Below are 12,494 nucleotides of genomic sequence, written 5' to 3' on the forward strand. Positions count from 1 at the left end.
TATTTTTTACAATAAATTTTGATATAAATTAGCACTTTAACTGGATTTCTGCAGATATTAAGTGCGTCATGTAAAATCTATCGGTCGTCCAGAGTAAGAAACACCACAAGTCAGTGACTTAAGGTGTTTCAATACAACGCATGCTGTAAGGCCTTTTTTTTTTTTTTTTTTTTTTTTTTTTCTGGCTGCAAGCAACCACTAATAAGTTGGCTGTTACTAGAAAATATAAAAGGAGTTATAGACCAAGAAAACGGTTGACAGAAGACTTAAAATGTTGAAGGTTGTATTAGTTAGAAAAAGGTGGGAGTTTGTTCCAAAGGGTTCGCTGTAAAAAAAGGGGTAGTTAGTTCCAAAGGGGAGTTAGTTCCAAAGGTGCGCGGTAAAAAACTAGACGAATAAAAGTTTTTAGACGAGTCAAACAAGAATGAATTTTAGCTAATAGAATTAGGGATAATAGCTCCTTTGAGTAGCAACCATGATAGTATTTGTAGAAAAGAGAAAGAGATACAACTTTAAAACAATGGAAAAAAAGCTCAAGCTTAGTAGATAGAGCGGTTCCAACTTCGTTTACAATGCGTTTTTGGACCTTGCCTAGAAGAGAAAGATCATCATTAGAAGAACCTGCTCTAATATGATAACGGTGAATATGAGGTTTGTAGAGATAAAGAATGGAATCAGTAGAAAGAAAATGGTGAGCATGATAAAGCGAAGCAAACTTAGCAGATGCTAATTTAGCAATCGATTGTATGTATGATTTCCTTGAAAGGTCAGTAGTAAACGAAATTCCAAGAAGACGTAAAGGAGAAAACTCAGTGAGAGAGTTGCCATTTATTAATATAGGAATGTTGGCAGTACTACAATAGTTGTTTGCAGTAAATAACTGAGTTTTTTGGGAGTTAAAATTTAAAATTCACTGTAAGCTTAAATCTGTTACAGAAGTGAAATCAGATTCAAGATCGGCTGCCTGTTCTGAGCGATCGTAAAGAAAAGACTTTTTGTCAAGACAGGAGTATAAAGTTGAGTCATTAGCAAAAATTTATTTGATTTATTAAAAGAACTTTTATCTAACCAAAGACAATGCAAATCGGTGCTCGACTTATTTTAGTAAAAGAGTGGCCTAAGGTTTTTCTGAAATGACCCGTTCATTTGTTTTATCGCTACGCCGCTTAAGCCGAGACGTGCTTTTTTTAATTGTAAAGAGTGTCTTACAAATATTAAATTATAAAAAACTAAAATTACTGTTACATTTAAAAACTCCACGCAAGTATAGTTAAAATTAGTTGTTTTTTTGTTTATAAGATGAATTATAGAAAATTTAAAATAAATTAAAACCATAAAAAAATTTCAATTTATTTACATCAATAAAAAGTTCTTGTTGAATTATTTGATTGAAAAAGAGAAGAATATTTTGAGGCGATTGTTTATAAGTCAGAGTAACTAGGCTTCTTAATGCCCACAATTGCGGAAACACAGCGAATTAAACAGCTTTTTGCCACAATTTAGTGAGACATTTCGAAATTTAAAGATTTTTTTTGTAAAAATGGTTAATAATAAAGGGTTTTTATAAAACTTTGGGGCCTTAATGACAGATTTTGGGGGCCAGACCACTAGCTACAGCAACGAATAAAGTATTCCATAAATTAGAACCTCTTGTGGCAATATAACTTTTTTTGATAATGAAAAACTATATTAGCTCAATATTGTTTCTAGTTTTGATTTAAATATTAAATGATTCTGTTTAAATAATTGTCTAATGAAACAAGATAATTTTTTGTAACGCTCTTTATTTCCAGTTATAAACTTATGTTTACAGAAAGAAAAATTGAGTTCGAAGTCACAAACTTCAAGGTGGTGGTAGTGTAATAATTTTCAAGGCAGTTGCCCCTCATGTTTAAACTGGGTGAGTCGTTTGTAAAGTTAACGAGGCATTACATAAGAAGTACAGAGTAAGTCCGGTAAATTATTTTTACGGATTATATTTTTTTATTATAATTATACATACGGATTAAATTATCTTAACAAAGTTTGCCACCAGACCAGTCCGGTATAATATTAAAAAAAAAACACTTTTCAAGATGCTTTGTCAAATTTGTATTTTTAATGCTTTTAATCTTTTTAAAATTAAAGGCTAATTTTCAAAAATAATAATATACAAAAATAACAAAAAGAAAAAAGCCAGGTTTATTTTCACAAAAGAAATTTTACTTGATAGAAATAATATAACCAGACTAAATTATATATAATAAAAAATTACGGGTTGCATTATTAAGTTGATTTTGGATTTACATTAACTCATTCGAAAACTAAGAAAGCTTTAAAAAAAAAGGTAAAAAAAGAGCAACAATTTGCTATTTAAAACGAAACTACTTAAGTATAAGCATTATAAGGGTCTGTTTCTTAAGTACCTTCAACGATACCATGAAGATGACAAACAGATGCTGATTGCGACTGTCGAGGTGGTAGATGAACTGCAAAAATTTGAAAATAAAATCACGTTTTTCAAAATAATTTGTAAAATTTCAATATATTAGTTAAAACACTTAAAAACTTTAAATAAACGTTACATACCCTCTTCAATTGATGACCCAGAACAATAAGGACTTCTCAGCAGCAATTTTTACCAAGAAAACATTGCAACTAATATTACCTTGTATAAAAAGCAATGAGAACGGTTTCAAGAAATTTTCTGCAGCATCAATCAAAATTTTTTTTAAACTAACGTTCAGTTAGTAGCTAAATAAGAGTTATAAACGAGTCATGGCATGTAATAACTTTAAAATCCATCGCATTGTTCTAAAAAAATGAACTAGCTAAAATAAACATAAATTAGTTATGCACTACTAGATTTGAAACAAAAACTATTTTTTAACTATTTTAAAAACTTTTTCACTGTTGTAAAAAACAACTGCAAAAAAGATGTTGGATAAAAAAAGAAAAGTTGGATGGTTAAGATTTGTAAATGTAGGGCGGTTTATATCAAGGAATAAACCTGCTTGAACAAGTGATGAAGGTTTTAGAAAGAACTATTGCAAGAACGTATAACAATATAAGAAGCAGTGTGTGTACAGTATCGTGCCAAAGTTTAGAAACACCAACTTTTTTTCAGTTTTAAATGGCATAACTTTTCACAAACTTTCTTAAATAAGCTGGAATTTTTACCAAATGTGCTTTATATTATTTCAATTTAAAATACAAATCACAAAAGTTGTAAATTGAAAGGTTAATTAACTTTTAATTATTTTTTTGAAAAAGCTTCCATGCAAAAGTTAAGAAAGGGTATCATACCCCGCAAATAAATAATGTTTTTGTAAACAAAAGCAAAATTCAAGGTCAAAATATTTGTGAAAATTATTAATTTAATTACTTTGAGATATTTCAAAGGCATTGAAGTATAACTAATTGCCAAAATATTGGTAAAATTTTATAATTCAATTACTTAGCAATATTTTAAAAGCATTGGAAAAGCTAAGGAATTTTCAAAGGAAATAAAGGAATTAATTATAAAAGCTGTGGGAAATAAAATGACTTACAGACAGATTTCTGAATTTTACAATTTTTCTAAACCAGAAATAAGTCACACTATGAAAAGATTTTGTCTGCGCAAAACTATTGAAAGCAAATCTTGCTCTGGAAGACCTAAAGTTACAACTGAAAAGTCTGACAGATTATCAGGTAAGGTATTCCAAAAATAATACTCGCAAGTGTGCTGTCTAATTTAATGCATCAGTTTCATGGCACAAACTGTAGGGTCAAAACAACTAAACGTCAATTATGACAAAATAAACTCTATGGCCGTTGTCCAGTTAAAAAACCGTAAATACCTGCAAGAAATTTAAAAACCAGAACAAAATTTGCAAAAGATCATTTTAGTTGATCAGTTAATGACTGGTCAAAAGTCTTTTTTTTTTTGATGAATCGAAATTTATGCTATAAAGTAGTGACAGAATTAAGTATGTTAGGGGCCCAGTAGGAGACAAATTAATCCAAAATATCAGTTACCCACTGTTAATCATGGAGGAGGAAATGTTATGGTTTGGGTATGTTTAGTCGTGACAATGTGGGTTCCATTTATTACTTAGAAGATTTTATGGTCCAGAGAGTTTATTTAGACTGATGTCTCTGGTCAATGAGAATGTTATGCTGCCACATGCAAAGCATAAAATGACTTGCAAATGGATCTTACAACAAGATAATAATCCAAAGCATTGTGCCAGATCTGTTAAACAATAATTTAAATCACAAAAAATCAAAGCTCTTAAATGGCCCTCACAGAGCCCAGATCTCAATCCTATTAAGCATCTTTGGGAGTACATTAACCCACAATTAGTTGGTAGAAAAACAACTAACAGAGACCCTTTATTTGCATTGATTAAAGAACGTTGGTATAACATCCCTTAGAATGTACTCATTAAATAAGTGGATTCAATGCCTCGTCGCTGTGATGCTGATTTAAAGGCAAATGGATATGTCACCAAATACATAGTATTTTATTAAAACTATTTTATTGTTAAAAAAAATGCTATTTTGTGAACTTTAATAAAAGTTTCAGCTTTTTTGAAATAAATATTAATCAAATTTAGTTGTTTTTAAACTTTTGCGTGGAAGCTTTTTCGAAAAAAAAATTAAATGTTAATTAACCGTTCAATTTTACAACTTTTGTGGCTTGTATTTTAAATTGAAATAATATAGAGCACATTTGGTAAAAATTTCAGCTTATTTATGAAAGTTTGTGAAAAGTTATGCAGTAAAAATTGAAAAAAAGTTGGTGTTTCTACTATATCAGTAAAATGCTGTTTGTTTTTAGGTCAGAGAAGGGGACAATAGGTGCAATTTTTATTATTAGGCAAGTTCAAGTAAGATTTTTAGTAAAGAAAACGGATTTGTGGATGAAATTTGTTAACCTCAAGCTTTCGACAGATTACTAAATGGTGGGCTTTAAGGCATTTAGATATTGGAGGAATGGCATTATAAGAAACATTTTTTTTTCTAGAAGCGAAGAAACAAGGACGCTAGAATAATGGCGAGGATCATCATTATAATTGATTTCTAAAAAGCATATATAAATGCTGATAACTTTTTGCAAAAAACATTGTAAATAATCAAATAAAAGTATTTTGTGTTAGTATTCCTGAGAATACTAATACAGAGTAAGGGTATGGAAATTTAAATGTTGTACAGAAGCAAAGCAGCTTATGTATTTATGCTAAAAAAACACAACATAAAGACCAAAAAAATAACTTATATTTAGATTAATAAAAAATAAAACCTTAACATTTATGAAATTCTGTTTATTCATATTAATAAAACAAATAAACTTTTGCCAACATAAAAAAAATATTAAGCACCTCCCTACAAACTAATTCCCCAAACATGTAAAGTGAATTTTTTCCTTAAGTTTTACATCAACATTTCCAAACTTGTGTGGTTCAGGTGGTTGTCTACAGCAACATTTAAATGCCATTATGAATAATTTGAAACAATTTTTTACAACTGCATGCCCTTCCTGACGTTAATAGGAAGCAGGTTGTACTGGTTTACATGTTATTAGTAGCAGGGTGACCTGATCTGACAAATAAAAAGTGTATTAGGGATCGTATTATTTCTTTTAATTGTGATATTGGTTTAACAAATTGAATAGAAAAAGGAAAAATACTTCAAGCTAAAAACAAACTTAACCAAACAAATATTAGTTAAAAAAAAACATTCAAGTCAGATTAATAAATACAAAAAAAACATGGGATTGATCATCTATGTGCTTGATCACTAACGCCAAAACTATGAGAAGCATAAACTAATAATGTAAAAAAATAAACAAAATAACTTAAAAAATATATAGGTAAGTGATTTTTCTAAATAGAACACCCAGCATATTTTATTAAAAAGCTGAAAACGTGAAAATTCATTAAAAAAAAACTAAAATAAAAAAAAATATTTTCAGAATCTTTTTATTCTATGTCTTTTTATCTCTATTATTAGGGATTGAAATACCAGTTAACTAGTTTACAGGTAAATCAAACTGAAAATATATAATTTTGTTACTGGTAATTTTACCCCTAATTACTGGTAAATTTAAAGAAAAAATATAAAAATCTAAGAAACATAATACATTCATTCAATAAAAACTACACGACTCATCTTTTCAATAAATAGTAAAAAAGTTATTTTTGTTTTGTTATTATTCTGTCTCTAGTATTTTGCTGATTTGATATTTACTGAATGTGCACATAATTAATTTGTACGTAGCTCATATCATAAACATAATCGTTTCAAAACAAGTTAAAGAGGTAATAAAAATAACAAATTGCCTGTTTCATGGGAGAAAAAAATACGTCTAGTTGCTGATAAATTATTCATTTTCAATCTATTTTGTATAATTATTTAACATTTCTTTAAATATTTTATTAAATCATTTGTTTGGTGAGTTGTTACACTACCAACAGCCAAAGTTGGTTTGTTACTTGTTACATATTTGTTTGTACACCTTATTATTTAAGAGCACTGCATAGCGCTAAGGGTTGTACAAATATTCTTAAGTCTCTATACGATTCAATACATCTAGTACATCTATATACTGCAATATATAATGTACTCCCAGCATGTGTAAATTTACACACAGAGTGTGTAAATCTACAGTGTGACACTGCATCATGAAGCGTCCACCCCAATGTACCAACAACAACAACAAAAACAACAAAAAACAATATATTTACCAGAAATATAGATGTTTTACATAAGAATGTTATAAGTTGCAAAATATATGTACAGTCTACATTCTGGATGGTTCACTCTCATATAGCTCAGCTAAATTGAGCAGAGCAACCATGAACAAAACAAAACAAAAACAATGCAAATAAAACAAACAATACACACAGAAAGATGCTATTAGTCAACATTCATATTTATATCTTATATATCTTCTATAGTGAGATATCTTTTATCACCTGTAAGAACTGTTATTTCTATTTATCTTAATGTAACAAGTAGTATTTTAATTTGGCTTTGAGGACATATTTTTTAATGTTGTTAAAAGGGATTGATTTTAATTTATTTTGAAATCGATTTCAGTCCATTAATGCAGAGTATTTAAAGGAATGTTTACCGTAGGATATTGTATTATATGTTTGCACACTATATGCACCTCTACAAAAATTTCTTGTAAGTTGACAGCTAATTACACTGCGTAGAGTAAACCATTTATTAAATATAGGAGGTAGCTTTTTGTTTAGTCGGCTGTGCATAAATAAACAATTTTCAATTTTGATTATATCATGCACTTTTAAAATTTGTAATGCGTTAAAAGATATGAATGTATGTGAATTTTTTGGTAGAAATTTAATAAACCTGACTTCTTGCTTCTGAAAAATAAATAAGCGAATTACAATTATGTTTTGACTCCATGATAAAAGGCAATATGACTATTTCTATCAGTAAATATTGATATGATAGAAGGCAATATGTCCAACCTATCAGTCAATATTGACTGATAGGTTGGGGTGGAGCAAGAAGTCTTTATTTTATTTATTTATAATTTTATTTAGGAAGTCTTATACTCTTTATTTACATTATATATATATATATATATATATATATATATATATATATATATATATATATATATATATATATATATATAATTTTTTAAATTACTGTAAAAAAAACAATTCATCATTTCAAAATAAACAACTTACCGACTACATTATCTTTAAAGAATTTCTTTGAAAATATGTATGCTTTATTAAATATTAACATAAGGGTATGTTTTAAGACAATTGTTTTTAAACACTTTACTAAATCATTTAAATTATAGTATGCATTAATCTATACTTTAACTATATATTTGGAACAAGATGGCGGCTTTAATTTTTTTAGAAGCGGCTATTTCCAGAGATGACTCCCAATTTTAATTGGTTTAAGACTTATAATTACGTTTAGTCCGAAACAATTTCGTCTCGTATGCCGGATAAGCAGAAATAATGAAAATATATCGTCGTTGGCCAGGTAATATCTCACATGTGTAAAAAGCAAAATTTTACAGGAGACTGAAAAAACTATATATTTCAATGAAATGAGGTTTTAAAAGTAAGAGTAAAAAACAAATAACTAACAAATTATAATATATTTTCAGTCTCCTGTAAAATTTTGCTTTTTACACATGTGAGATATTACCTGGCCAACGACGGTATGTTTAAAACATATATCTATGCTGATTTATGCGTGTTTAACCAGAAACAAAGAGGTTTAATAACAGGAGACGGCATAGTTTTTATTTTATATAAAACGCGCTGAAGCCGCTTTTGAAATTCAGTCGCCATCTTGGTTAACCCAAAACATTGTTATGTTTTGCGCGCATCTTTATATTTTATTAAAAGTTTTTCAAATCAATCAAATGAAATTAGAAGTTTTTCAAATCAATCAAATGAAAACATTGCAACAAATGATTAAATAATTAGGCAGATTTTTAGATTATATTTTTCTACAAAGAATTGTTTTCTAACTGATTATTTGTTTCAGTTCATTCCAAATATATGGAATACCGAAATCGACATTCAGATAGTCAATAAATTATTAGCGGATTACCATATATTTTTTATACAGTGTGAAGATCTTGAGGAGTAGAAACAATTGTAAGTGAGTTTTTTTAAATAATATCTAAACATAAATTGAAAAAAAATTAAATATACATGTCTGTCTATCTTTCTATCTCTTTCAATGATATAATATAATAAATATAATATTAATAATATAATATAATAAATATAATATTACATATATATATATATAATATTACATATGTATATATATATATATATATATATATATATATATATATATATATATATATATATATATATATATATATATATATATATATATATACACTACATCAAAAAATAAATAAATTTCTGAAAAAACAAAAATTTCAAAAGGAAAAGTGTCCATTGAAATTAGAATGTTAATTGTGAAACTAAAGGAAGAAGGAAAAAGTTATGCAGAAATTGCTAAGTTGATCGACAGACCTCGAGCAACCATTCAGACAGTAATTAATAATTATAGAAAAAATAAATCATTTGAAAGTGTGCCTGGAAGAGGTCGAAAAAAAGCGTTTACAATGCAAGTAGAAAGGAAAATTGAAAGAATGGTAAAAAAAGATCCAAAAACATCTGCTCCAAAAATAACTGCTCTTTTAAAAAAAGATCTAAATGTGACAGTTAATCCCCAAACTGTAAGAAATTTGTTGCACCGGAAAGGCTACGCAGGACGAATTTCACGTAAGAAACCATTCTTAACAAAAAGGAATGTTGTTAAAAGATTGGCTTACGTGAATGAGTTTTTGAACAAGTCTGAAGAATTTTGGAACACAGTTGTATTTGTGGATGAATCAAAATTTAATATTTTTGGATCAGACGGAGCAAGGTATGTATGGCGAAAAACAGGCACTGCACTTGACAAACAAAATATTACACCTACAGTCAAACACGGTGGCGGAAATGTGATGGTATGGGGAGCGATGGGTGCAGGTGGGGTTGGTGATTTAGTATTTATTGAAACTAATATGGACAAAGAAAAATATTTAGACATTTTGCAAAATCATCTAAAACGAAGTGCAATAAAAGTAGGTGCTACTGAAAATTTCGTGTTAGTCCAAGACAATGAACCAAAACATGCATCGAAACTAATTAAAAATTGGCTGATTTTTAATGTTAAATCAACACTTCCGCATCCTCCACAATCACCAGATCTCAATCCAATTGAGAATCTTTGGGATCTTCTCGAAAGACGACTTCGGCAACACGAAATAAAAAATAAACAACAATTAAAAGAAAAACTTTTGGAAGAATGGAATAAAATTTCAATAGAAGATACAAGAAAACTTGTACATTCGATGAATACTAGATTGCAAGAAGTTATTACACAAAAAGGTTATCATACACATTATTTAAAATACTTTTTTTCCTGTTTTTTTATATATAATTCGTAGGTGTATGTTCTATTTTTTGATGTATGTTTTTTTCTTTGACTATGTTTTTTTGTTTTTATTAATTAAATAATTTTCTTTATGAACTTTATTTTTAATATTATTATATATTATAGCAATTACTAATTAATATGTAAATATTAATTATGTTATTTATTATTTGATTGAAATAAAAAGACTTGAATGTTTGGAAATTAACTGTATGTTTTATTTTTTGATGTAGTGTATGTATATATATATATATATATATATATATATATATATATATATATATATATATATATATATATATATATATATATATATATATAAACTGAACCAAAATATTGAAACAAAATAATATAATTATAATTACAAGAAGATGCACATATAATTACAAGAAAATGTACATAGTAAAGCTGAAAATAATTTTTTAACAGGTGATCTTACTGACCAGTAAAAAGTATAAACTTTTTGTTCTGTTGTCTACTCAACATTTTTTTTTTACTCTTCACCCAAGCAGAATACCGTTTTCCTGCAATAGCTTTTATTAACAAAACAAGATGATTTTCCATTGGGCTGCACTCCATCATATGATTAGTTAGTGAAGAAAATATGTTTACATCCAAATAAGTTTTCAATATTGACTGCATAATTGCATGGCACCTTACATTTGACAAAGATAATGAATCATTGCTGTTGTGTTCTACGTTGATTCTGAACAACTTTTCACACAAAATGGATATGTCAAATACATCCTTTGAGGGAAATATCAAAGCCCCTTTTGTTTTCAAGTTTATTAATGCATGTTGCTCATATTTGGTATTTGTATTTAGGGCTGAAATACATGTTTCACAATGCAGCAAATTTCCCAGCTTAAATACAACAAATCCTGCAATATAAGCCACAATACTTTGAGAGCATGTAGACAAACGACTAGAATCAGGAACTAAGAAATAATCGTGATCTGTAACAGAGTTTTCTTGTGGTTCAATAATCCTATTTCTGCTAGTAGAGTTATTCAAAACACTAACAGAAGGAACATCAATACTTTCATTGCCTATGTATTTACTAGAAACTGTCAAAATAGGTACAATTTGCAAAGGCAAACAGTTTCCACGGACAACATCTTGAACATCACTATGCACAAGCAATTTTCTATAGGCTCCAATAAACTGTTTTGCTTAAGGGTTATTATTACAACCCAATAAACCTCTTATTTTTCCAAAAAACAGCTCTATATGATCTTGACTAAATTTGAAGGAGCATATATATTTCATACCAAATTGAGGTTTAACAATTATCCAGTGATACAGAAGTAAGATATTGTCTATGGCAGCAATAAATCCTAAAAGTCCAGTCTTACGATTTGTCTCTAGTATAGGTTTACCATTTAGTGATTCTTGAGTGTAGAAATATATTCCCTTGATTGCTGCAAGTAACAGGTCATTTCTTGCAAGTTTTTTTCTTGCAAGGGTGCCTTAAAACCTTTACTGCATAAATTCCTTAAATGCAAACCTTCATTTTCTTGATGTTGGTGAAGCTTTACCGTAGCTTATTCCCTAAATGCAAACCTTCATTTTCTTGAAGTTGGTGAAGCTTTTCAATATACTCCCATTTAACAAATTGCCGTTGACCATCAACTAAGGATTTTTTGTCACCTAGTGTATTACGTACTAATTTTAGCATATGGCAAGGATCGAAAAATAGTACTACCTCTTCTTTAGTCTCTGGATGTTGGAGCCAAGCTTTAAAATTAGAGTCAGCTGAATCAGTATTGCACTCTAGGTACTTTGCCATAAAGAAGTTTGAAGCTAAACCATCACAAGTAAGTGATCCAACAGTTACACAAATATTGTGAAGTTTGGTAAGGCACTGTCTAACCAAATTAGCTCGCTGTTTACCTGTAAGCCCATCAATCAAAAAATAAGCTATTGGAAGTTTAAATGAATCATTCATAGGAACAACCATAAACATTAGTGCTTCTTTTGCTAAAGGCAAGCTGTCATCATCCATCTCAGTCCCATAATCTATGTACCCCTGGTACTTTTTACCATCCCACTCAACTTGATGTCTAATTGCAACTTCATCCATCATTAGGGCACAAATAAGATTTTTATTTTTTCCAGCCATCTCAGACACTTTGCGTTGTAATGCTGTAAATGAATCTGCTGTAAAACCTGGTTTACAATCAACTGTTTGAAACCACTTCTCAATTGTTCTTGAATGCGGAAGACAAGTATTAAACATTTTGCGCACATACCGATATGCATGAGGTGAATAAAAATGTAAGGTTAATGCAAAACTTCTTAATTCGGGTGAAAATTGTTGTTGAGTAGATTTTCCTAAGTATTTTAAATTTTCCTAAGTATTTGTCTTTGTAACAAGTCCCCTATTCCTCCAGCAGACTTTTGCAAGATATAAAGGCTCTCACCTTCCAGTACATTATTTTGCTCAAGATCAGAAATAACATTTTTCAAACTAGCATTTCTTTTAGCCAGCCTTCTTTTTCTCTGTTGTAAAAGTTTTATTTTTTTTT

At 28.7% G+C, this 12,494-nt stretch overlaps 1 long non-coding RNA gene across 1 annotated transcript; it reads right to left on the reverse strand.

Moving 5' to 3' along the window:
* Window positions 1-2,261: 2,261 nt before the first annotated feature.
* Window positions 2,262-7,979, reverse strand: LOC136076382 (uncharacterized). Its single transcript, XR_010636220.1, has 3 exons — window positions 7,689-7,979; window positions 2,569-2,793; window positions 2,262-2,468 (listed from the first exon to the last, which is right to left on the reverse strand). It is a non-coding gene; the product is annotated as an uncharacterized LOC136076382 (long non-coding RNA).
* Between the last annotated feature and the right edge of the window lie 4,515 nt (window positions 7,980-12,494).

The sequence above is a fragment of the Hydra vulgaris genome, chromosome 02 (genome assembly GCF_038396675.1).
Source record: "Hydra vulgaris chromosome 02, alternate assembly HydraT2T_AEP".
Taxonomy (NCBI): domain Eukaryota; kingdom Metazoa; phylum Cnidaria; class Hydrozoa; order Anthoathecata; family Hydridae; genus Hydra; species Hydra vulgaris.